Raw genomic sequence first — 24658 nt, forward strand, 5'->3', positions numbered from 1 at the left:
ACAAACAAACCAAAACTATTAATGTACACACCAAAGAAACTCAGTGAAGTACAAGGAGGATAAAGGATCATAGAAGAATGGGCAAGATTTCCCCATTCCTCCTTCCCTTCTATCCTAGATCTCATGGTCTCATTTCCAGCCCAGCCTTCTCCTCAGACAGCACCTCTGGCTCATTCTCCAGCTCATTCTCCAGCAGCTGCTGCTTCTATGTCATGTTAGAGGGGAGATGTACTGGGATGGAGTTGCTTTGAGTCTGTGATACCAACCACGCATGATGCCTCTTCTGCTTGACCTAGAACCCAGAGAGCTCAGAGGAAAATGTAGCTCTAACAATGCCATGCATGTGCAGAGGACGTCTCTGCCCACTTTCTCCAAATAACTTCTTCTACAATCAGAGCTTTGCTCCTTTTGTATTACAGGAGAATCTTTTTTACTATTACTTTTTAAATTGTGGTAAAATATACATAACATAAAATGTAGCTATTAACCATGTATACATGTTCACATTAAATATAGTCACATTGTGTGCAACCATCATGGCTATCCATCTCCAGAACTGTTTTTCTTCCCAAATTGAAACCCTGAACCCATTAGACAGTAACTTCCTTTTGCCCTGTCCAGTTAGTGCTGGGAAATCACCATTCTACTTCTTGTCTTTATAAATTTGCAAGACATTCTTATGTAAATACAAGAGCTTGAGCATGTTCTCTTCTTAAACCTTACTCCTTATTTATCAATTAGAACTTTTTAGGCAGTAGGCCAACTCTAAGCCAGCAGAGATTTGAAGGAAAGTAGACAGTACAGAAGAAGAGCTGGGGAGGGAGCAAGGCATGACACAAAGTTTGCCTGAACTCATCCTTCTGCCCCCGACCACCACGAGGAAGTGGAGGGTCCTCCTAACTTCTCGTGAATGTGTTCAGGTTGGACAGAGAGGCCTGGATCTCCACAGTTTGGGATATTTTGGAAGAGAAAGAGAGAGGAGAAGGACAATTCTTTATCTGAGTGGGGTATGGGTGTTGTCAGGGACAACTGAGAGGTGCTTGATGCCTCATCAAAGAAAGAACAGCCCCAATGAAGAGTGACTGTCTCCCTCTGGGCTCTGCTTCTCTACTCTTTCTACACAACTCCCTGCCCTGAGAAGTAGGAATATAAATGGCATTGCCTCCAGAAACCACATCCCTAGTCCTGATCCTCAGTGGAGCTGCTCACTAGGGTGGAGGATTGGATCTTCCTCCACAACTCTGATCAAGTTCATGACTGGCAGGTTAGCTTGGCACGAGGTATGAGAAAGCTCAACTTGAGGCTGAGTCTAGGAGGTCCTTGTCTTGGGCTCTGAGGAGAATTCTAGACACCAGAGGACAGATCTGGTTACCAGACCTGGATAGTTTGTGGAAGTGGACATTGTGGGGAAGGGAGCTCATTGTCAGGACTGCTACACACTGAGTTGGGGCTCCTGGCTTTTGTGGGAAGTATAGTTGCCTCATAGCATGCCCTGCTGCTTCCTTAGTTCTCAGGTTCTTCCTATTGGTGAGTTGCTCAGCTCTGGTCTGTATGAAGCATGCTTCAGATATGTCTTACCTGGAAAGCTTGTGTCCTTAGGGTAGACTGTCCAGGAGACCTGGAAAACACTTTCTCTTGCCTGTGCTGGTTACTTCTTTGTCCCTGAGCATCTCAGGCACTCGTGTCCTGCTCCATTCCAGGATGAGGCTGGTCCCTAAGACCTGAATATTTTGAGCTGATCAGGCAGAATACCCTAGTATCTTTCTCTTCCATCTTGAGTCAGACACATATGAAATACCCATAAAAGTTTGATGCAGAAGTGAATAATACACAAATTTGCTTTTGCTTGCCTGTGTGTGGGAGATGTGCACATCTGAAGTCCTGTGAGGCTTTATCTTCTTAAGGCATTGAGCTCTCAGAAAAATGAGGGCAGATACAAAGTTGGGACCTCAGAGTGAGATGGGGAAAGGGGGAAGAGAGGCCTCGGTAGGAGGCAGTCTCCACTACAGCCTTGGGCGCAATGGTGAGACAACAGTCTATGGATCAGTTAGGTTCTGAGTATTTGCCCTGGTAGAAGTGAGTCGCTCAGTAGTAGCGGGACAAGGTGAAGGTGACACCTAGGAAGCTATTAGTAAGCTCTTCTGCTTTTGATCCAGACAACAGCTCTTGAGATAGGGAACCACTTTTAACTTTGGAGAATGGAAAGTTATATCCCCCATTTTCAGCTTTTCCTCCACCAGAATCATGTGCTATCCTAATACTTGATCAGAGTCTTGGTTACAAGTGAGTGGACCGTGAAATGAAAAGGCCCATCATTGCCCTTTGAGGAAGTTTTTATTTCTATCCTTTCAGTGAATGGTTTTGGACAACAGTGGAGGGGCTCAGCAAATTCCTGGGTTGGACTGAGACAAGGATGGGTCAGAGAGACAGCCTGGCTGGGGCTCTCTGAAAGAGCTGAAGGTGTTGTGAGAACTCTGTTCTTAGGCAGTTGTTGAGTCAGCCTGACCACGTTCACCAGGAGTGAATGCTGTGCTGTGAGGAGGAGTGAATAGGGCTTTGGGGAACTCTGGCCTGAGTCAGAAGTGATGTTCCCTACCTTGGTTGAATTCTGGGTATTCAAAGAGCCTGAATATCTCCCCACAGTGCCTTGCATGTGTGATTAGCATCAGCCTACTTCCTAAAATATCATCACTTGACCCAATCCTTTCCCTTTTAGTCTTTTACTGTTTGAAGCCTGAATTCTTTTTTCATATTCATGCAAAAGTGCCCTTGGGGCCTGCCTCATGGTCCAGTGGTTAAGTTCACAGGCTCCTCTTTGGCTGCCCTGGGTTCACCAGTTCGGATCTTGGGTGCAGACCTACACACTGCTCATCAAGCCACACTGTGGCAGCATCCCATATAGAAGGACTAATAGGACCTACAACTAGGATAAACAGCTATGTACTGGGACCTTGGGGAGGGAAAAAAAAAAAAGAGGAAGATTGGCCATAGATGTCAGCTCAGGGCCAATGTTCCTCACCAAAAAGAATACTTTAAAAAAAAAACAGTGCCTTCCTCTAGTCTCACCTGAAAGACACTAGCCAAGAGTCCAGTCATCCATCAAATACTGGGTAGTTTCAGACAAAGGCAGAATCCTGGGTGTGCGCGTGCAGCATGGAGATTGGGGAAGGAGTGGAGATGGGGTGTTAAGGAGAGTAGGAGGAAGGTAAGGAGAGGCCAGAAGGGGAGCCTTAGAGGAGGGTTGTGGACGAATGCACTTGAGTTCAGTGTGTGCTCCCTGCAGACCACTTTAGCTCTGGGTGAGGTTACTAGGCATGAGCTTGTCATGATTTTAGCAGTTCCCAGTCACTCAGTAGGGCCTTTAATGCACAGTCTCCACCTGGAGAGAGAAAGTGGGAGGAATTTTGTCCTTTTGCACTAGAGTTCAGTGTGCAAAACACTTTCTTGCCCCAGTTCTGCTGCTGAGGTTTCCTTAATAGAGAAGAGTGCAGAGCAGTGGGAGGTGGTGGGCCTGGCTGCCAGGATGGTCAGGAAGGAATTGTCTCCTGGAGGTGAGCACTGTGACATGTGGAAATCTTTTCAGCAGGGCCGCTGGAGGCAGAGAGCTGCCTGGGAAGTGCCAACAGGCACAGAAAGACCTGGAGGTGAGACATGTCTGCCCTAGGTGTTTCCTGGGGACTGAGTCCTGAGACTGGGCTGTGTTCGGGGCTCTAATTGACACAGAGAAGAAGGGCTGAATGGGGGACTCTTCCACTCCTCTCTCTTACCCCCTCCCCAGCATCAGGTATTCTTTCCATTTGCCAATGCAAACAGTTAATAATGAGACTGTTATCCTCCCAAGCATGCTAGTAAAGGAGAATTCCTGTGGGCAGATGGTAGCAAATATGGAGAGTGACTGAATATTGTCAAATTTTGTTGATAAATGGCTTACACTGAATATAATGACTTTCTGATAAGCAAGACCCATAAAATAATGGTCACATTTACCGTAGCATTTCTGTGTATAATCACTTGGATTTTACGAAATATGTCCTCTGTGATTATTTCATTGAAGATCATGGAAATGGCAAAAGTTCAGATGGTATAGGTCACCCTGCAATGAGTAAAAGCTTCATTTTTTTCAGTTATTTTATTGAGGACATAATGGTTTATAACATTGTGTAATTTCAGGTGTATACTATTATATGTTGGTTTCTGTATACACTGCAAGAGTAATTTACATTTTGATGGAGATAGAAAAATCTGCCCGCTCATTCTGTATAGTTACCTTAAGAAGGTATTTAAAGCATGATTTTAAATTAAGTGACTTCAGTAATCTTTTCTTTGAACATGGGCTCATCTTTAGGGTAAAATTCATGTTATTTTAGGGGCCAGCCTGGTGGCATAGTGGCTAAGTTCACATGTTCCGGTTCGGCAGCCTGCTCTGCGCCACTTCAGATCCAAGGTGCAAAAAAGAGGAGGATTGATGGCAGATGTTAGCTCAGGCCTATCTCCCTCAAAAAAAAAAAAAAAAAAAAAGTCATGTTATTCCAGTCAACATTTTGTGTGGAGTTTTGTACGTCCTCAGAGTATCAAAAGAATAAGTGGACCCTGTTCACGTTGAAAATGAGAACATTGGTCCATAGTACAGTGGGGGCTGGTGTGGTGAAGGGTTTAGGGGAAGGACTCTGGCTGTGATGCACCCATGGGTTGCTTCCATTTCTTGACACTGTGAATAGTGCTGCTGTGAACACAGGCGTTTTTTAGGTTTTTTCAGCAAGCAAATTTTTTTTTCTTCTAGTTCTTTTATGGTTTAATTTTTTCACATTAGATGTCTAATCCATTTGAGGCTTACTTTAGATTATGATATGAGGTGTGGATCCAATTTTCTCTTTTTCCCCAAATCACTACCTGGTTGTTCTATCACCGTCTATTAAAAATTTCTTGTTTCCCAGTGATTTGAGATGTCACCTTTACTCTGTGTTAAATTGGGCTTTCTGTGGAATTTCAGTTCTGTTCTTTGTCCTGCCTGTTCTACACACACCGTGGCACACAGTTTTAGAGTTTACAGTCATCCCTCAGTATCCAAGGGGGATGGCTTCAAGGACCCCTGTTGGTAAGAAAATCTCCAGCTGTTCAATTCCTTGTATAAAATAACAAATTATTTGCATATAACCTATGCGTGTCCTTCCTACTGTACATTTTAAATTATCTCTATTACATATAATACTTAATACAATGCAAATGCTATGGCTGTTAATACTATAGTTGTTGTTTAGGGAATGATGATAAGAAAGAGTCTGTGCATGTTCAGTAGGATGCAACCATCATTGGCTGGTCTATCCCTGTTGGTTGAATCCTAGGGAGATGTGGAAGGTGCATTGTTCTTTAATATCTACTAGAGGGTCTCTAGTAGGGTGGGGAGAAGAAAGCTTTCCCCTGGGAGAGAGATGTGCTTCCATCCCAACCCAAGGACAGAGGGAATGCATAGTTTGGGGAGGGAAGAAGTTCATCCTGGTCTCCAAGACATTGTAGGGGATTCATTTGTCCTGAAGATGAGACCCCATTTTCCTGGATTTGCTCAGACTCAGACCTGGCATACATTTGTTGTGTACTGAATGATGTTGAATGAGCAAATGAGAAACCGGATATTTCTGCTCTAGATGTGGTCATTTATTAAGGCTCTGGCAAACCCTCTGGAGCTGTCCTCTGCCACAAAGAAGAGTGGCTCACGGGGGGCATCTCAGTCTGACTCTGCTGTTTGAAGTGTCTCATTGTTCTCCTTATCCAGGGCAGGAAGCTGGAGACACCAGTGAAGACTGCTGGAGGAGTCTGCATTCTATTTCCATAGGAGATGAGGCCCTGGGCCTCATGGCGACACACCAGAGGGCCTGTGGTATCCCTCTGTGGGAGATGAGAGGAAGGGACATGAAATCAGGTCTACCAACTCCTGCTATCCTAAGGCACGGGCCTCAGAGAAGATAGGGACTGGTGACCTCCTTCAATGCAAGGTGTGTTTGAGATGGGAGGTTGTTGAGATGGAGACCACAGCTTCTGGATCTTTCCATTGCTGGCCTCCATTCTGACTGTGGTTACTGTCTGTAGCTCACCCCAAGGGTAGCTTCTCCTTATAGAAGACAAGGCTGCACATGTGTAGGTTGTGTGTCCGGTGCTCCTCTAATCCCCCAGAGACCAGACTGATAGGGAAAAGCTCCGTGTCACTCAGGTCTCGGCCCCAGACTGAGGCTATGGGGATGTAGTCAGTCCTGATTGGTTAGTACCGCTCAGGCCCGTCTGTTTTGGGCAGTATTGGCAGATGCCCTGGGCCTTACCAGGAAGGTGAACTTCCTCTTCCTCAGGTTCTCCATATGAATCTGCATTGGGTGGGTAGAAATTGAAGTGATCACTGCACTCCTGACCCCTCTGCACTCTCAACCTCACATCCTGGACTATGTCTACTCTAGCACACAGGCCAACCAGGCCCCATCACACCACAAAGCATTTGGCACCAGGTCTAGGCCTGGCCTGGGTCCAAGGCAGAGCACTCAAGACCCTGTTCAGTCTGGCTCTATTCTCCAGCTGGCAGGAAGAGTGCAGGCCCTCAGGGACTCCTGGGCAGAGCTCAACCCTTGCCTCCACCACTACCAGGACACTGTGGCTGCTTCCTCCTCCATGGTCCCAAGACAGGGTGGAGTCCCCACGATTGGAGAAAGCCAGCTGGGCTGGGGAGCCAGAGGGTCGGGTAGGTGGTACCTGCAGTAACTTTAGGTCATTCAGGTTGTTCTACTGATCACATTCAGGGTGGCGGAAGCTCTGAGTGCAGATATGAGTGCTGGGTGCTTTCCAGCCTGCCCATGTTGTGGGCCCCCAGGATGACATTTCTATGACTGCAAAGCAAAGGTGGCCTAGAGGTAGTTGTGAGCCGTGGGGGCTGGGTCCCCCAGCTCTGCAGGGCAGGAGGACAGCCCAGGGTGATGTGATTGCAGCTGAAGGAATTGAGGGGACATGAGGGCTGTGGGGCTGAGCTGTCTGTGCCCTCTGCTTCTCTAAACCCCTGAGCTTGGGATCATGGGGACAGTGGGGCCCTGAGTTTTACTTCCTGTAGAATAAATTGATAAGTAGCTTGAATTCATATTTTCGGCCCCAATGTGTGCCTTCCATTTCCCCTGTTGCTCTTTTTGATTATGTCCTTCTTTTTTCCTTGTTTGCATTGGCCCATTCTCTACCCCCAGACATCCCTGGTGTCCTTGTCACCCCTTCATTGCTAGGACCCTGCTTTCAGATGGCCTCTCTCTTGAACTCTTTTTGGCCTGTGTGATTGGTCACCCAGGAAGCTCCTTAGTGCCTCATGTTCCTGAGCGGAGAGCTGCCATCAGCACAAAGTCTTCTGGCACCAGGAATCCTGTAAGTGGCCAGACCCACTGGAGTCTGGGTCTGAAGATATACCATGCCAGGATGGGAATGTGGCCTGGCCTCTTGGCCTCAGATAATCTCCCCTGAAAGGAAGCGTTCAGTACTTATCTCTGTTTTCTCAGAACTCTCGACGTGGGGAACAGCTTGGTGCTCCAGAAAGACTAGAAGATGGGAGGCAGGAGACACGATGCAGAGGACAGCAGAGCTTGGGCCTGCAAGGGTCTGCTCCACACATTGGGAGGGCGCTCCAGAGTTCGTCAGGAAACACTGCTGACTCCCCATCCCAGACCTCAGCTCCCTCCCACCTCCCCCAATGGAGGAAAAGAACCCTTGGTCCAGGCATGGCCAGCTTCAGCCTGCCCTGTTGAGGAGAGATGCTCTGCTGTTGGATGGGAGCCCACTGGAGTGGCGTCTTCCTGAAGTTCATGGTACTTTCTTCCTCGGGGAGCTTCTCGGATCCCACTGAGTCCAGCTCATGGTTAGCTCATGACCAGTATGGAACTGGCTTTAAAATTCTAGATGTGAGCTGATGGGACTGTTATTGCTGTCTCCTTGTCTCCCAGGCTCTGACACATGGATGTCAAAGTGAATTTAGAGAGCACATTTATATAGTACATTCTAGGTGCCAGGGTCAATTCCAAGAGTTTTATGCACACCTACTAATTTAAGTCTTATAAGAACTCTATGAGGTAGGCATGCAATGATTCCTATTTTAGGGTGAGGATCCTGAGGAACTGTGAATTCAAATAACTTACCCCATGATGCAGAGGTAGGCAGTGCCTAGGCATTCTGGCTCCAGACTCTACGAGAGGGATCAGATCTCTGAGGTTAGGGATGGTCACTCACCTGCCCCGGAACTGGGGCCTTGAGAAAGGCCATGAGGAGCAGGAGGGGGTGCATCTTCCTAGGAAGGCTGCCCAGTGAGTTGCTGCTGCTGCTTCCTCCTGCCAGTCTTTCATCCTCCAAGACAGGAAGGAAACCTGGGGCTGGGGGTCAGAATTCACAGTCTCATTCTTCTGCTGGTGTGATAGGTTTCATCTCCCAGCTTGTTTCCTAACTGCCAGTGATCTGGGGGCGAGAGAGTCATCCTAGCCAACACCACCATGTCCCCTCCTACCGCTGAGTCATTGCTGGCCATTCAAACAGGAACCCAGGGTTACGGAGGGGTGCTTGGAGCTTGCGTCTCAGAATGCTAAACCCACGAAATTCAATAATTTCCCAGCAACATGTGAAAGCTGGAGGCTGCCCATTTCCTTTGTTTCCTGTTTCTCTGGGATTAGAGCTCAGTCATTTGGAATTTTACTTTCTCTGAATAATATACGTTTCCTGGATTCCTTATTAGTTTATACTTAGCAATGCTTGGAGAAAGGTGAAAGAAACACAGTCATGGTGTTGGTGGGATGTGGTGAGGACACCAGGAATAAGCTGAAGGAGATGAAGGAGCAAAGGGGAAGCCTGCCCGCCTTCCCTCTGAACCCTGGCCACCCTGCTGAGACCCTGGGTGCTCCCACTTCATATTTATTTATTTATTCATTTATTTTTATTTTATTAAGGTCACATTTGTTTATAACATTATGTAAATTTCAGGTGAACATCATTATATTTCAGCTTCTGTATAGACTGCATTGGATTCACCATTAAAAGTCTACTTTCCGTCTGTCACCATACGTATGTGCCCCTTTACCCCTTTTTGCCTCAGCCCATCTGCTTACCCTCTGGTAACCACCAATCTGTTCTTAGTATCTATGTGTTTGTTTTTTTATCTTCCACCTTTGAGTGAAATCATATGGTTTTTTGTTTTTCTCTGTCTGACATTTCACTTTGCAAAATACCCTTGAGGTCCACCTATGTTACTGCAAATGGCAAGATGTCATTGTTTAGGAGGCTGAGCAGTATCCCATTGTATATATACACCATGTCTTCTTTATCCATTCCTCCATGATGGGCATGTAGGTTGCTTCCAGGTCTTGGTTATTGTGAATAATGCTGCAATGAACATAGGGGTCCATATCTTTTTGAATTAATGTTTTCATGTACTTTGGAATAATACCCAGAAGTGGAATAGCTGGATCATATGATATTTCTAATTTTAGTTTATTGAGGAATCTCCATACCGTTTTCCATAGCGGCTGCACCAGTTTGCATTCCCACCAGCAGTGTATGCGGGTTCCCTTTGATCCATATCCTCTGCAACACTTGTTATTTTCTGTCATTTCAATGATACTCATTCCGAAGTGTGTGAGGTGATATCTAATTGTACCTTTGATTTGCATTTCCCTAATTATTAGTGATGTTGAAGAACTTGTCATGGCCTGTTGGCCATCTGTGTATCTTCTTTGGGAAACTGTCTGCTCATGTCCTCTGCACATTTTTTGATTGAGTTGTTCCTTGTTTTGTTGTTGAGTTGCATGAGTTCTTTATGTATTTTGGAAATTAATCCCCATGGCATATATGATTTGCAAATATCTTCTCACAGTTGCTAGGTTATCATTTTGTTTAGTCGATGGCTTCCTTTGCTGTGCAGAAGCATTTTAGTTTGGTGTCGTCTCATTTGTTTATTTTTTCTTTTGTTTCCATTGCCTAAGGAGACATGATATTCAAAAAGATACTGCAAAGACACATGTCAAAGAGAGTACTGTCTGTGTTTTCTTCTAGGCGTTTTATGGTTTCAGGTCTCACATTTTAGTTTTTAATCTATTTTGAGTTAATTTATGTGTGTAGTGAAGATAATGGTCTACTTTCCTTCTTTCTCCTGTGGCTGTCCCATTTTCCCAAGAGTATTTAGTGAAGAGACTTTCATTTCTCCGTTGTATGTTCTTTGCTCCTTTGTCAAAAATTAGCTGTCCTCCTATTTCTCTCTATGAGTTGTCCATGGAGAGTGGAATGTATGAGAGTAGATAGGAATACCTACGTTTTTAAAATGTTTTTATTTTCCATTTTAGTAAAACATTGTAATATAGATCAAATATGAGTGTGAGATGTTTCACAACATCCATAGTTGGATCTACTTTGGACTATTTTATTTCATTTCCAACAGTTACAACATTTTTCTTCTCTGGGACGTTGGGACATTAAAGTCTTGTGCAGCCCACCTCCTCCCTGGGCCCGCTAGGCTGCCAACAATGCAAGTCTTCTGGGCAGGCTGCTGGCGGGTCACTTCTCCTTCCTTCATTCTGACGCTGCTGTAGTCGGACAGCAATCTCGTCACTCTTGGCTTTGTAGGAGAGCAGTGTACTACTGAGGCATTCCAGACGTCCTCAGGGCTGCCTTACTGTCACTCTCAGAAGGACGTTTTGGAAGCTCCTTGGGAAGTTTCTACTGATGAGCCTGTGATGTTTCATGGAGTGTCAGTGCTGGGAGAAGGCTGTGCCCACGCCATTGTCTTCCCACCACACGTGTCTGCTGGGAGTGAGAAACTCTCTTTCCAAGAAGTGACCTGTGCTGTTGCCCTTGTAGAAAGAGCAGGGGACATAGGACATTCAGAGACATCAGCATACAGTCTTCCCCTCAGAGAAGTTAGTGGGAAAGAGCGAATTAGACTCTGGATGTGGCAAAGATTTGAAAAAGGTGCCAGACCCTCAGTGTTTCCTGGCAGAAAAGCTCACTTCTGAGACTGAGCAGCTGATCCTAGGGCCCTGAGTAAATATAGGAAGAGGTGGAGGTGGACATAGTCCCTGAAACCCTCTACCACAAACACTCAGACAATCCAAATATTCAAGATAGGAGAGTGGTGACACACACTGTGATGCATTCATGGGTGGAATGCTGTCCAGCTGTTCAAAAGCACCATGTTTTAGAGACTGCTTAGTGGCATGGAGCAGTTTGTATCATCTAATATCGAGTGGAAAAAGTAGACTGTAGAACGGTGTACTCAATTTGATACTAATTCTGTTAAAGAAAAAGACAAGAACCAGAACAACCGTTTTATGTGACTCTTATTTTCACCTTTATCTTATCTAGTTTTTTCTATAATTGAAATGCATTCATTTTATAGGCAGAAAACAATTTAGGTCTTATGATTGTTATAAACAGCAAACACTATTAGGCATGGTGGTCGAGATGAGCTAGCAGTTTAATAAAACAATTTCCTTTTCTTCCAGGGGACACAGGTCAGCCACACTGTGCAGCCTCACTTGAGGTCAGGTGTGGCTGTGTGACTGTCCCCACAAATGGGATGTGAGTGGAAATGCTGTGGGCACCTTCCAGACCAGGCCCCTAACACAGTCCTTTGCTGACCGGGTAGACTCCTTCCCTTCCAGGGTTTGATGCAGGTGAACATGGGGAACACGGATGCCATCTTCAAGGGACTGAGCCTAGTCCCTTAATCATGGGTTGACCATGTAATGATTGTCCAAAATGGGACACTTGAGAGAAAGAGGGGCACCACTCACCAGGAAACTCATTTTGGACTGTGTCTGAGCAAGAAATAGACTTCTGTTGTGTTAGTCACTGAAATGCTCAAGTTTATCAGTTAGAATAATTAAAGTTATCTTAACTAACACATGGACCATCTTACTGAAGGGTAACTTTTTCTGAATTGTCATATTTATAAAAATAAAATTATTTTAATCAGTATACAGTTTAAAATATAGAATAAATTAAAAAATAGAAAGAAGAAAAATATCATCCTTAATCCCACCCAACTGACCACTGTTAACAGACGTTTCTCCATGTAGATTTTTTTCTATGTGTATTTTTATCTAGATGTGATCACAATATATTTAGTTTTTCAACCTGTCACTTAAATGATTCAGCATAAATATTTCCCTCATTTTATTAAAAATCTATTGCTGAAAATCATTTAAGGATATCATTCATATTTAATTAATAGGCTTTTAAGTTATCTAAATAATACAGAAAAGTTATGAAAATGAATATGTTGGACTAAAAAAACCTACAAGAAAAATATAAATATAAACAAAGATATGATTGTAGTATATATGGATCTTTAACTAATTAGGCTTAAACATACCTGGTGAATATTCTTCTCCACAAAAAAATGTAATTCAGTCTCAAAACTTTCAAGTTCCCATAGTGTTCACTGCTATGAAACTTTTCAAAAGCTCATCCCCAAATTGGTGCTGAATGTTGGCATTGTTTCGAAGGTTTGACTTTTGTAACAAATCTGTAAGGAATAACCTTCTCCGCTTCTCTCATTGTGCTTGAAGGCCAGGTGAAAGACGCCTTTGTTCCTTTTTTCTTATGAACCTTTGTGCACAAGGTCCGAAAATGCCATTTTCTCAATGTCCGTACTGAACGTAAGCATCATTATTTTTGTAAATCCCTCCTGATTAGCTAAACAAAAATTTATTAACATTTTAATTAGCATTGATTAATAAGTGAGCTTCTCCTTTTTTCCAAATGTTGATTAGTTCTTTTATAACTTACCTGTTAATGTTCTTAGCCCAGTTTTCTCCAGCAGTGGATACTGTCGACGTTAAGGGCTGAGGAATCCATAATGAGCAGGTGCCATATTGTACCATTTTCCTATTTTGGAGATTAATTCTGATTCCAGTTTGGGGTTAATTATTAAATAATGGTGTGATGAACATATTTATTAAAACACACAAACACACTCCTCTACTTTAGACCTTGAGTAAGAATAAGTCCTAGAAGAAAAATGACTAGATCAAAAGAGAGAAATAGATATAAACTGACTTAGAATTCATTTTAAGGAAACAAGTACCATCAAGAACAACCCAGTCTTCCTGATACTACAGGCATCAGAAGGTAATCATTTTCCTTCCTAACGTGTGTCATACTACGTTAAGTGCTCTTATCAGGTGAGAAGGGGAATTGACCCACCAGCCACTGTCCTTCAAGGCCACACACCCAAGCCCCTGGTGGGGAATATCCCTGTCTACTCTCTCGCTGGCTCTGGCTTACACCCTGGGGCTCCATGGAGCTCCTCATGGCTGACGTTCTGGGGTCCATTTCTTTCTTGTGACGGCTTCTCCCAACAGTGTTCTTTTTATCGCTGTGACCTGAAGTTGTCCCCTGGCTCCTGCCCCTTCTACTATTCACTTGCTCATCTCCGCACGTGCATTCAGCTCTTCCTTCGTGCCTCTGCTGGTGCTTCTGCTGGTGCTGTGGGTCCCACAGAATGCTTGGTGGATGGACATGGGGAGTGTCTTGAAGGAAAAATAAGCTTTCTTTGCTTTTCATCTTAGTTTTCAATGTGCTGGATTTTCCTTTTCATGTCTGTGGGATTTGTTTGTTATTCTTCTCCATGATGGTTCTTCTCTTTTTGATGTTGGTCCCAACTGATTCAGTGTTTGTCCAGCTGTAACGAATTTGTTGCATTCTGTCACATGCAATTTATCGGTGGTGCTGTTTGCAGGATACGGGACGCTAAAATAAGATCATCTGGGTCATAATTGGTGATGAAAATAATAAATGACCAATCTTTAGATAAGAAAGATAGAGCGATGTTTATTGAGCTGTTGCTGAAGACTAGCCCGGAAGTGCTGTCTCCATCAGGGAGGAAAGCTCGCCTGAGAAGTGTGGTCACAGCATGGCTATAGACCATTTCACAACCAAGAACATACATGAAGCAGGATAGGAATGCAATTTTTTCCAAGTCACAAGGATATGTTTTTCTGCAGTTTAGCACATACATAATAGGTCAACTTGACCTTGGACCTCTGAGAAGAAGAGATTATTTTCAAAGAACTGCTGGTATTGGAGTCAGAGAAAGGGAGACATTCATTCTTGTCTTTAAAGAATGCATTCTTGGGCCAGCCTGGTGGTGCGGTGGTTAAGTTCCCACGTTCTGCTTCGGGGAGCCCAGTTTGGATCCCGGGTGTGGACCTAAGCACCGCTTATCAAGCCATGCTCTGGCAGGTGAACCACATATAAAATAGAGGAAGATGGGTACGGATGTTAGGTCAAGGCCAATCTTCCTCAGCAAAAAGAGCAGGATTGGCAGTGGATGTTTGCTCAGGGCTAAATTTCCTCAATAAATAAGTAAATAAATAAAATAAAAAATGCATTCTTTGCTTTGGGAAAATGTTTGAAGCAGATGTACAATGTTTGGTGGGTCAGAGGTCAGGCTGCTCTGGGGAAAACAAGTTTTAGGTTGAATCATGGTTAAACCAGAACAGCTTCACCACATGCCTCAAGATGTGAAAGCTTCTTGTTACTCTTACTATTTTCATCACACTGAAGGATCTGGACTTGAAATGTGGCATTTTGTGCATTTGTGGACTGGGGCTCATGCCTTCTACATGTCAATAAATAAAGATACTGCTGCCCAGGTGGCTCTTTCCTCTCTCCCTCCATCCTGGCCGGTCATGGGATCCCCTGAGCACAGACTGGGAAACTCAGGACCTGTGGGTCTTGAAGTCTCCTCCAATTTCACACTGCCCTTCTCGAATCAAACAAGATGACTCATGTGACACTCTAATGTGCAATACAGATGAAATACAGAGAATTTAATTATTTTCAAGGCAAGATGTCTTGAGGATTCCAAATACCACTCCATCTGCCAAACTGACCTGCCTGGGGGAAGGGGAGGAACCAGGAGAATTTAGAGGAAATTCCCCTCCATGTAAGTTTCCAAGTATCAGAGACACATCCTGTTATGTGTCTGGCACAAAGAGAGAGATCAGTAATTGACTTATTGATGGACAGCCAAGTGGTACTTTCTGGCCCAATAGCCCTAGAGTCCTCAGGCTCACTGAGCTGCCATAACCCAGGTTGCCAGCATGGGGAGACAGGCTAGGCTGAAAGGGGCTGAGGCTGCTGAGCGACTCCACAGGACATTGTAGATATGGCCCTGGGAATGCTAGGCTTGATGGAGGACCTGAACTGTCTCTGCTCAGGTGGGAAGTGGGTATTGGGTCCTTTGATAGGCATCAGGTGGGCAGGCAGCTCAGGCATGACAGGGACAAGCCATAGAGGGGAATTCACATGGGACTTTGGGAACTCAGTTAAGGAGATGAGAGAGAAGCTGGCTCAAAACACGGTGGGCTGGAAGGGAAAGGAGCTGGTGGCCAGGGCAGTCACATGGAAAACAGACGCTGCTGTGGGACAGTCAGCCAGAGAGGAAGGTTGAGTGAGTTCAGTTCTGGGCCCAGGGTAGGGCAGGAAATGGGACCAGAGTGAGGCTGGAGGCCATCATGGCAGCATCTGAGCATCAGAAGCTGCAGGTGGTCCTGGCTTGGGAGAAGCTGCCCCACTGGAGACAGAAGCCCTGGAAACAGGAAACTCAGTGCCCACGGCCTGGCCCCCTGGCCTCCTGTCTCCCTGGAGTTATTCGCCTTCCACTGCCCTGTTGCTCTCTCTGCCAAATTGTCAGGGTGTCGGTGATGGTGGTTGATTTAGAGAAGGTAAGAACTTTCTAAAGCCCAGGGAGGAACATATTTTGGGGAAGAAGATCATCCTTTTATCATGGGCAGCCTTCAGACTCAGCCCTTGCACAGGGCTCAGCACCACAGATGTGTGACTGAGAAAGGATACAGCATGGGGTTTAGGGGGAAGGAGAGCTGGAGGAGATGGAGGAAGGACAGCCACAACTGACAGCAGAGGGCTGCCTAGAGCATGCTGTTGCGTGTTGAAAGTGGTTCAGTGAGTCAGTGAGACTTCAGTCACACTCGCTAGAGATCCATTTATTACGGCCCTGCAGTCCCACTGCCCGCCCCATGGGAGTCCTGCCTCTGCCCCAGGAAAGATGGTCAGGCACAGAGGAAGGTCAGCCTCCTGCCTGCTGTTAGAAGTGCTTCATTGTTGACTTTATCCAGGGCAGAAAGTGTGAGACCTTCACGAAGACTCCTGGAGGGGTCCTGTTGTTTTGTCCATAGGAGAAAATACCCTGAATCAGCTTGTTGCAGATGAGGGGGCCTCCGGAGTCCCCCTGGGGGCAGAGAAAGGAAGGACTGAGTTGGCCATCTCGTGGTCCTGCCCTACCCTCCCACCCAAGGGTCAGTGGTCTCCATTATGGGCTATGTTGGAGAGCAGGGCTGGGGCGGGCCTTGTCACCTCCCTCATCCCAGGCCTCCAGCCTGGTTCTGACTGTTACATGCAGCTCCACCCAAGCCAATGCTTTCTCTCTAATCCTTAGGGAAATTTGGGTGAGAACCCTACTGTGGGGTGACTGATCCTTCCTCACCCTGCAGCCCTGATCTGCTCTGGGGAAAAAAACTAAAGACTGCATTCGTGGACCCAGGCTGCCCAAGCTCTCAGGCTGAGGCTTGAAGATATGGCCACTCCCATCCCCCAGAGCTCCCCATTTCTTCTCTCCCCAGGTCTGTCTTGGTGGATGATGGAAACCCTACCTTGAAGCTGTTGTTCATCTTCTTCGGGTCCCCTACACAAATCTGGGTGGCCCGGTTGCAATGGTGGGGGAAGTGGGAGTAACAATCATCATCCTTCTGCACAGTCAGCTCCACCTCCTGCAGTGTGTTGGACACTCTGTCTACTGGGGAGACTTTCCCCCAACTGGCCACACTGCACTCCTGTCTAGGCTTCACCTGGGCCTTGCCCCTGGGCAGGCTGAGGGGCTGCACAGCTGTAGTCTACATGGCCTTTCTCTCCACTGATGGGAAGAGGCAAGAAAGTCCAGCTCAGCCATGGGCCTCCTCGGCCTGGACACTGTGATGAGGCTGCAGTGACTTCCCTCTCCCCTGAGCCACAGGGACTAGTCAGTGGGAGGGGAAGCAATCTGGACCCAGGGGAGCAAGAGCAGTAGGGAGGTTCCCTTATCTTAGTAAAATGATGTCATTGGAGAGGTTCTTAGGATTATAGTCTGGGTGGCGGATGGCTTGTCTCACAGTCATGACCTGCTGGGTCTTCCCCTGCTTCTGGATGTTGTGGGCCCCAAGGGTGACACTGATTAATCTGCATAGAAAGTAGAGTGAGGTGGTGGGGTGCATGGAATCAAAAGAGATCCAGCCCTGGAATCATAAAGGGCGGATGACATGGGGCAGGGCAGGGCTGCAGCCAGTGGAAATCAAAACAAGAGGAGGACTGGCACTGAGCGACTGTGTCCCCTGTGCTTCTCAGTGACATTGAGGGTAGGTCACCTGGATGCTTTCTCTAGCCCTCAAGTCATATTGTGAAAATACTCTGAGTATGCCTTTTCACACTAATGTATGCTTTCATCCTCCCCAGCTGCTTCATTTGGCCAGTGTGGTGTCTGTTCTCAACTGAGTCACTTGCTCTCACATCTGATCCTCTGACTCCAAAGCTTACCTGTCCTGTTTCTCACTTTCCATGGACCAGTCATGGTCTCAGATGGCTCGTCTCATCAGCTCTCACGGCTGTGAGTTACCAGGAGCTGGGGGAACTACCCTGGGCTGCAGTCCCTGGGCAGAGGGCAGGGGTCCCTGTAGGGGTCTCAGGAGGTGTCAGTTGTCTGCGGCCCTCACCTTCCCCGGCAGTGAGCAGCCATCAGAACAAAGTCCTCTCGCATGAGGACACCGCCACACCTCTTTTTGTTCTCAAGCAGAAACTGAACAAATGCCATGTAGGGGCAGGAGTGGGGCTTGGCCTCATGTCCTCTGATGATGTCCTCTGAAAGAAAAGACTGGAAGATGGGCTTTCTGGGAGCAGCTGTGGTCAGGAGAGAAGGCTCTGGAAGGTGATGATTGAGGGTGGGGTCTATAGTGCCCTGCTGCCACTGGAGAGTGTCCTCCCACGTTCTCCCAGTAGGAGAATAACCTTTTCTAAATGTCAAGCCTCAGAACCTCCTGTGAGAAAATGGACGACAGTGCTTGTTGTCCCTGTCCTACTTCAGACCATGCATGGAGGAGATCAGAGCTGTCTTCATGATGGTGGAGCCCAGCAGATCGTGGACAGGGTTCTTCTACGCCTTCTGTCTCAGTGAGTCTCCCAAGCCTGCTGAGCCTCTGCTAATGTCTCAACTGGTGCCCGTTTCTAATAATCTGTCCGTGAGCTTCTGGTGCTGGATTGTCTACAATCTTCATGTGCGAGGGTCTAACCTGTCCTAGGATCTCAGTAAGCCTTTTGTGGCTGCATGAATAAATGTCCTTCACTTAGCTTTCTGCTGAGGTTTGGTGGGGATCGTGCTGGTGGGATTGAAGGCCATTGGCCTGGAGAGGGGACACTGTGTGGAGCAGTCGATGGCCTGAGACGGCAGGGGGAGGTGGGGCTGAAAATGTGCTGCCCAGGACCAGGGCAGAGCCACGGCAACAGGGCGCCCTGCATGCAGTGATCCAGCAGCTTCAGAGATCAGCTGCTCCCTGGGCTTCTCTCCTTGGTGGGGGTGAGGGGGTGAAGTTTCCAGGAAATGAAACTGAATCTTAAGCTGGGTCCAGGACAACTCTCATTACCACACCCGATTTTTCTGAGCCGCCCTTTCTTGGGTTGGAGTGAAGGATTTTAGCTACTTGTCATTTGTAGCTTCCCATCCTCTGCCAAATGCCTTTCCATGAACAACCCACTTCCCAGGTGATAAGCGAGAGGCTTACACACTAAACCTTCTAGTGAACAGCCTTCCTTCCTGCCATCCTTTTTGAGTGTCTGTGAAGCATCGGAATTATTAGTGTAGGTTTGGGATAGAGGCTGGCGTCTAGAAACTTCTTGGGCTCAAACTGAGGAAAATCCCTGACTGTGCCGGGCAGAAGGGTGAGGAGTCTGGAGGGTTTTGTGAGATGGGCTGGGGTTTCCTGAATGGGGATGGTCACTCACCTGTCCCAGCCTCAGGAGGCAGAAGAAATGCTAAGAAAAGCAGGAGTGGCTGCATCTTTCCTGAAGGTGTACCGAAGTCACAGCTGTTGGTATTACTTCCTTCCAGACAAACAGTCCCCAAGGGGAAGGCAGGAGTGGTGGCTCAAGACCTCACAGACCTCCTACACCGGTGCTCCTCTAGTTTTCTTGTGTCATCTGCAAGGTGGTTTGTCAAATTTCTCTGGCTTGGGATAGGTGACAGTAGCACTGTCACCAATGACACTTGCACTCCCAGTGCTGTGTCACAAAGTGAAAGCAAGAAGAAAGAACAAGAAAGTGAAGCCTGTGCTGCAGCCAGCAGAGGAGCTGGACCCCGGAAGCCCCTCAGTGACTGAATGAACAATGTCTCCATTTCTCAGCTCTTGGCTCTTTTTCCATCCTGACGAAGTCATGAATAACTACTTGGGAAGCTTGCTCTAAGGACATGAGTGAGATGTCTCCTGCCCTTGAGAAGATGGCGGTCGCCTTGAGTAGACTGAGACTCTGTGGTTAGAGTGTAGGCCAGGAGGGGCTGTGGTGGGGGTCTGCTTGGTGGTGGGAGATAGTCTGGACCTTCCTGAGGGGCATGTAGAGCTGGACACACACAGACCCCCCCAGTGGTAACCTCACTGCCTCTCTGCCCACAAGTCCAGCCTTGTATTTTGGAATATTTAGAATCCCCTCTTTAAATGTAAATATTCTGTGACAAAGAGAGCTTCATTTATCCCACAATTTTGAATAAAATCTTGGACTTGATATTCACTGGACCAAAACAAACCATCATTGAGTCCTTCAGAATTAAATGCCTAAGTAGTTTATGCTTGAGATATTGAGCACCCCTGGACCTGAGCGGGGGATTGTTCCACCCCAATCAGAGTGTCTGTTTTCTGAGGAGGGAGTTGCCCTTGAGAAATGCTGGTTACTGGTGACAGATGATGGGGAAATGGACGCTGATCATCCTAAAAATCACTATCCACTAAGTACTCTCTGTCCCGGGTCCAGTGAATCATGGCTCTGATGTGCCTGGGCCTAACAGAAGTATTTGCCAACAGATTATCCCACCATCGTCTCCAGTATGATGACAGATGAGGAAGTAGTGGAAAAGAAGAGATTATGAATTCTAAACAGCCCAATCCCACTTCTGTTACAGCAATGGAATGTTATAAAGACAAAGAAAAAGAGGGGAAGGCAAGCTGCTTAAGCACTAATGATGATCTCGAGGAGGTGAAATTCTTGGGAATTTTAACCTTCTTATTTGTCTGTTCTGCCTTTAACTGTCTTTCTCTGATGAACATGTGTTACTTTTCTATCCAGTAAACATTGTGCCATAGTCGAAGCACACTCATCACTGGCAAACATTCAGCAGACGACTTCTTTCTAGTCCAGCCTTCTCTAAGGTGGATAATTTAAAAATGAGTTTACTTTTCTGAGTCCATTCTTATATACAAGATTCAGAGATTGTTGACAAATTTACTCCATACGCTATAGGCTCTAGCACATTTTGGTGAATAAAGAAAGAATTAATGATTTCCACTCTAAAGAAGGAAGTTTAGTAAGTCCCTGGCAGCCTCCCCTCCATCCTCCTCTACCCAGTGCATTGCTGGCTTCTGCCCCAGAGAAGATGGATGGATCAATCCTGGAGGTAGTTTTTGCCTGGGGTAGAAAGCTCAAGGTCCTTGTGTGGACAGGTGAAAGTTTCCCATTCTTTTTTCCAAAGGAGACAATGTCCTGAACCACCTTCTTTCACACAAGGGAGCCACTGGGCTCCCCCAGTGGGCAGGGGAGGAGGGGCTGAGCTGGGCCTTCTCCTGCTCCTCCCCTCCCTTATGCCCTGCTGTTAAGGGGACTCTGTTTGGGGGCTGTGAGTGAGATGTGGGCCAGGACAGCCTTTGTGCCCCTCTTTGGTTCTGGGAGCCCAGCCTGGCCCTGACAATTCCCTTCTTCTCTTTCCCCAGGAAGACTTTGACAATAAGTGGCTGTGGTAGAGTCTCCTATCCCTGCAGGGTAACAAGACACCAGACTGAGTTGGTGACAAGGCTGAGTACACAAGCATATAGCTAGTTCCCTCTGCCCCAGATCTCCTCAAGCTTGGCTGTATCCCAGGCTGGACATGGACAGTGCTGGGGATCTCACCTTAAAAAGAGTCTTCCTCTTTGTTGGGTCCCCAAACATATCTGGGTGACGGTGTTGTAATGGTCTTTGTAGTGAGAGATGCATTGCTCATCCCTTTGGATATCAAGCTCTACTTCCCACAGTTTTATGGCAGAGGGAGTGTTCCCACCAAGGCGCTCCCAGTCAGCCACACTGCACATCATCCCCGGCTTTGCCACCTCTCTCCTCCTGGGCAGCCTGAGGGGGCTCACAGAGGCAGTCAGGTTGGCCATCCTCTTCAAGCTCAGGGCAGAGGAAAGGAATTCACAAAGACTCCAGGGACTGTCATGGGGTTGCCTTCTCCACAGCCCTGAGACAAGTGAAAGGGTCATACTGGGAAGGAGGGACAGGAATGAGGTCGTGGGGGATGCAAAACCTTAGGATTAAAGTGTGCAAGAACCAGCAGAGCAATGTGCCCTACCCTTAGTGACACAATGTCCTTGGAGAAATTCCTAGGCTTGTAGTCTGGCTGGGGGATGGCTCCTCTCACAGGGATGACCTGCTGGGTCCTTTCCTGCTCCTGGATGTTGTGGATCCTCAGGGAGAAGTGGGTTAAGCTGCACAGAGCAGAGTGGGACGTGCAGTCACAGGAGATGCACCCCAGGAGCCATGAAGGAGGCACGAAGGCTTGGGACACGGCAGGACTATAGTGGGGAGGAATTACAGGGGTGGGGCCCTGGGGCTGAGCATCCCCGTGTCCTCTGCTTCTTGGCATTCCATGCTGGGTGGCGGTTCCTGGAGCAGATCCCGGGTGCTCAGTCAGATGCAGACCTTGCCTGTGTCTAAGCAAAACTGTGAATTTCTCCCCTGTGTACTCTGGGCATGGAGCACAACCTCAGCCTCCTCCCGATGCAGCTTTGACCAGCCCGTCTCTTCCACAGGCCCCTTGAACTGACCTGTTCCTCTCTCCCCAAAGCTTCCCTGTCCTCTGAAGGGCTCTTCAGTCTTCCTAGTTGGCTCACTGAGAAGGCAGTTCTCTGTGAAGTGTCGCCAGAAGGGTGGGGCCACATGCTGCTTCTCACCTTCCTCGGCAGCGATCGGCTGTCAGCACAAAGTCCTCACACACAAGGAAACCCCCCGCAGCTTTTTCTTTTCTCTGGAGTCTGGATCAGAAGAAATGCCAGATAGGGACAAGAATAAGGATTGGCCACATGGCCCCTGATGGTTTTCCCTGAAAGAAAATTCTACCCTACTTGTTGTGCTCATGGAGTCACAGGGTGGAGCAGGGAGATGAGGACAAAGGAGACCAGGGCGGAAGGAGTTGGGGTGGCAGGTAGTGCGGTCTGCAGTATCCAGCACCAACCAAGTAGAGGGTCCTATGCGTTCCTGGAGTGGCAAGCCTGGCTTGCCTGGTGACCCTCCAGACTCAGATTCTCTCTCTGACAAAGAGAAGAGCAGTCCTCATTCCTTAATTCCTGCTGCAGACACAAGTGTGGCAGACAGGAATGGTGTTTGGAACAAGCGTGGAAGGCCTGTTGGATCCTGGAAAATCCTTTCCCTGATGTTCTCTGGGTCCTCTCCCCCTCTTATTTTTCAGACCTGACTGGGCTGCTGGTCTGTAATGTTCGGAACATGAGCTCAAGATGCTGGGCTGTGTTTGCTCTGTATCTGCTTGAGCCTGACAGGTTGTAGGTGCCCAGTAAATATCTTGTCTGCCGAAAGGAATGGCTCCCAGTTAGCCTCTGAGGAGGGTAGGTTGGGATAATCCTGGTAGGGTTCTGAGCAGCAGGAAAGATGGAGCCTGCCAAAGCTGTTGTGCCCATTGACTGAAAAATTCCCAGAGAGAACTTGAGAGTGATCCAGCCGAACATTAGTTTAAGGGAACTGAGATGCCGCCAACTATGGGATCAAGTGGATCCTTAGTTTCTTTCCTGGGCAGCATGGGAGTGACAAAGCTTGGAGAAGGGAGTGGATTTGGAGGATATGTTTTAGGACATCGAGTTAGAAAGCTAGTGGGACCTACTTTGATTTCAGAAGTCAGCCCCTTTCTCCAAGCTGCCCTTTCCTCGGGAATTAATTATTTCTCATTCCCAGCTTCCAATCTCCTTCCAGAGGCCTTTGTAAAAGAACCCACTTTCCAGATGTCAAGGGTAGGGCCTGGGGAGGAGCAGCACCCACTGGCCCTTGTGGAGAACAGCGTTCTGCCCTGCCATTCCTGCTGAGTTTTCATTATGCATCAGATTTGCTGGTGTTTGAGGGATGTTGGACCTGGAGTTCAGAAAGTTCCTGGGATAGACCAGCACTAGGATGTGTCTGAGTGCAGCATCTGAGCAGGGCTGAGCCAGTGTGGGATGCAGCTGGGCCTCTGTTAGTGGGGACAGTCACTCACCTACCTCTCCCCTGTAGGACAGAAGAAACGCCACCAGGAGTGGCAGTGGCTACATGTCCCTAGGAAGGCTGACCAGCTCACAGCGGCTGATGCTCCCTCTTTGTCATCAAACTCCAAGTGTCTCCTCAGTGTTGTGGCCATTATCACGTAAGCTTCCCTCTGAATGCCTCACACTGCTGTCTGATCAAGTCCTTGGGCCTGAGTGGAGCAAGAGCTTATCAGTCACCACACAAGCACTCGTAGCTCTTGTCTCAGTGCTGATCATAGTCACAGAAAGCAGGAACTGCCGGCTACATGTGGGGTGGTTGGAGATATTGATCAGCCAGTAGCAGGTCCCTGAGCCCCAGCAACCTGAGTCTTGTGATGATAGATCCAACACTATCTTCATTTCCTTGGCTCTCTTTGGCCCTCATTATCGAGGACGATCATTTATGGAGGCCCCTTTCTGTTCCATGTGAGACTTGGGAGTATTGAGATGAGATTCCTTGCTTCTAGTGGAGCAGACAAAACCATCAGTGATCAGACAAGCGTGGTGAAGATGGTGGTTAGATGCATGGACAGAAGGTGTGGCCATGGCTGAAGAGGGCTTGTTCCATTCCTAAAGAACTGAGTGGTTTAAAACAACAGCAACCACAGTGATTTTGCCCACGAATCTGTGTTTTGCTCTGGGTTTAGTGTGGATGGCTCCCCTCTGCTCCCCTTGGTGTCAGCGGAGGCTTGACGCTCGGAGGCCAGAATCACTTGAAGGCTCGTTCACATGTGCCCAATGGTGGTGCTGGCTGTCCACTAGGCACGTTACTTCCTATCCATGAGGGCCTCTCAAGTAGTCTCTGTGCATGGGACTCTCGGGTCTTCCTCGCAACGTGATGCTTGGCTTCCCCAGAGTGAGCATCTCCCAAAGAGCGAGCCAGGCAGAAGCTGTGTTCTTTTTATTACCTAGACTTTGAAGTCATAATGCATCCATTCTACCCTATTTCCCTGCTTGGGGCAATCAAAAGGCATCCCTGGCCCCAATTAAATAGGAAAGGGCATAGACCCCGCCTGTGAGGGGAGGAGGGTTGCAGTCCTTTAGGAAGAGCCTGTGGGATGGGAGATACACAGAGGCCGTCCCAGCAAAGC

General features: G+C 47.4%; 1 pseudogene; it reads right to left on the minus strand.

Moving 5' to 3' along the window:
• Positions 1 to 15991: 15991 nt before the first annotated feature.
• On the minus strand, positions 15992 to 24477 carry LOC138925082 (granzyme H-like; annotated as a pseudogene).
• Between the last annotated feature and the right edge of the window lie 181 nt (positions 24478 to 24658).

Source organism: Equus caballus, chromosome 1, assembly GCF_041296265.1.
Source record: "Equus caballus isolate H_3958 breed thoroughbred chromosome 1, TB-T2T, whole genome shotgun sequence".
In the NCBI taxonomy this organism is placed as follows: Eukaryota; Metazoa; Chordata; class Mammalia; order Perissodactyla; family Equidae; genus Equus; species Equus caballus.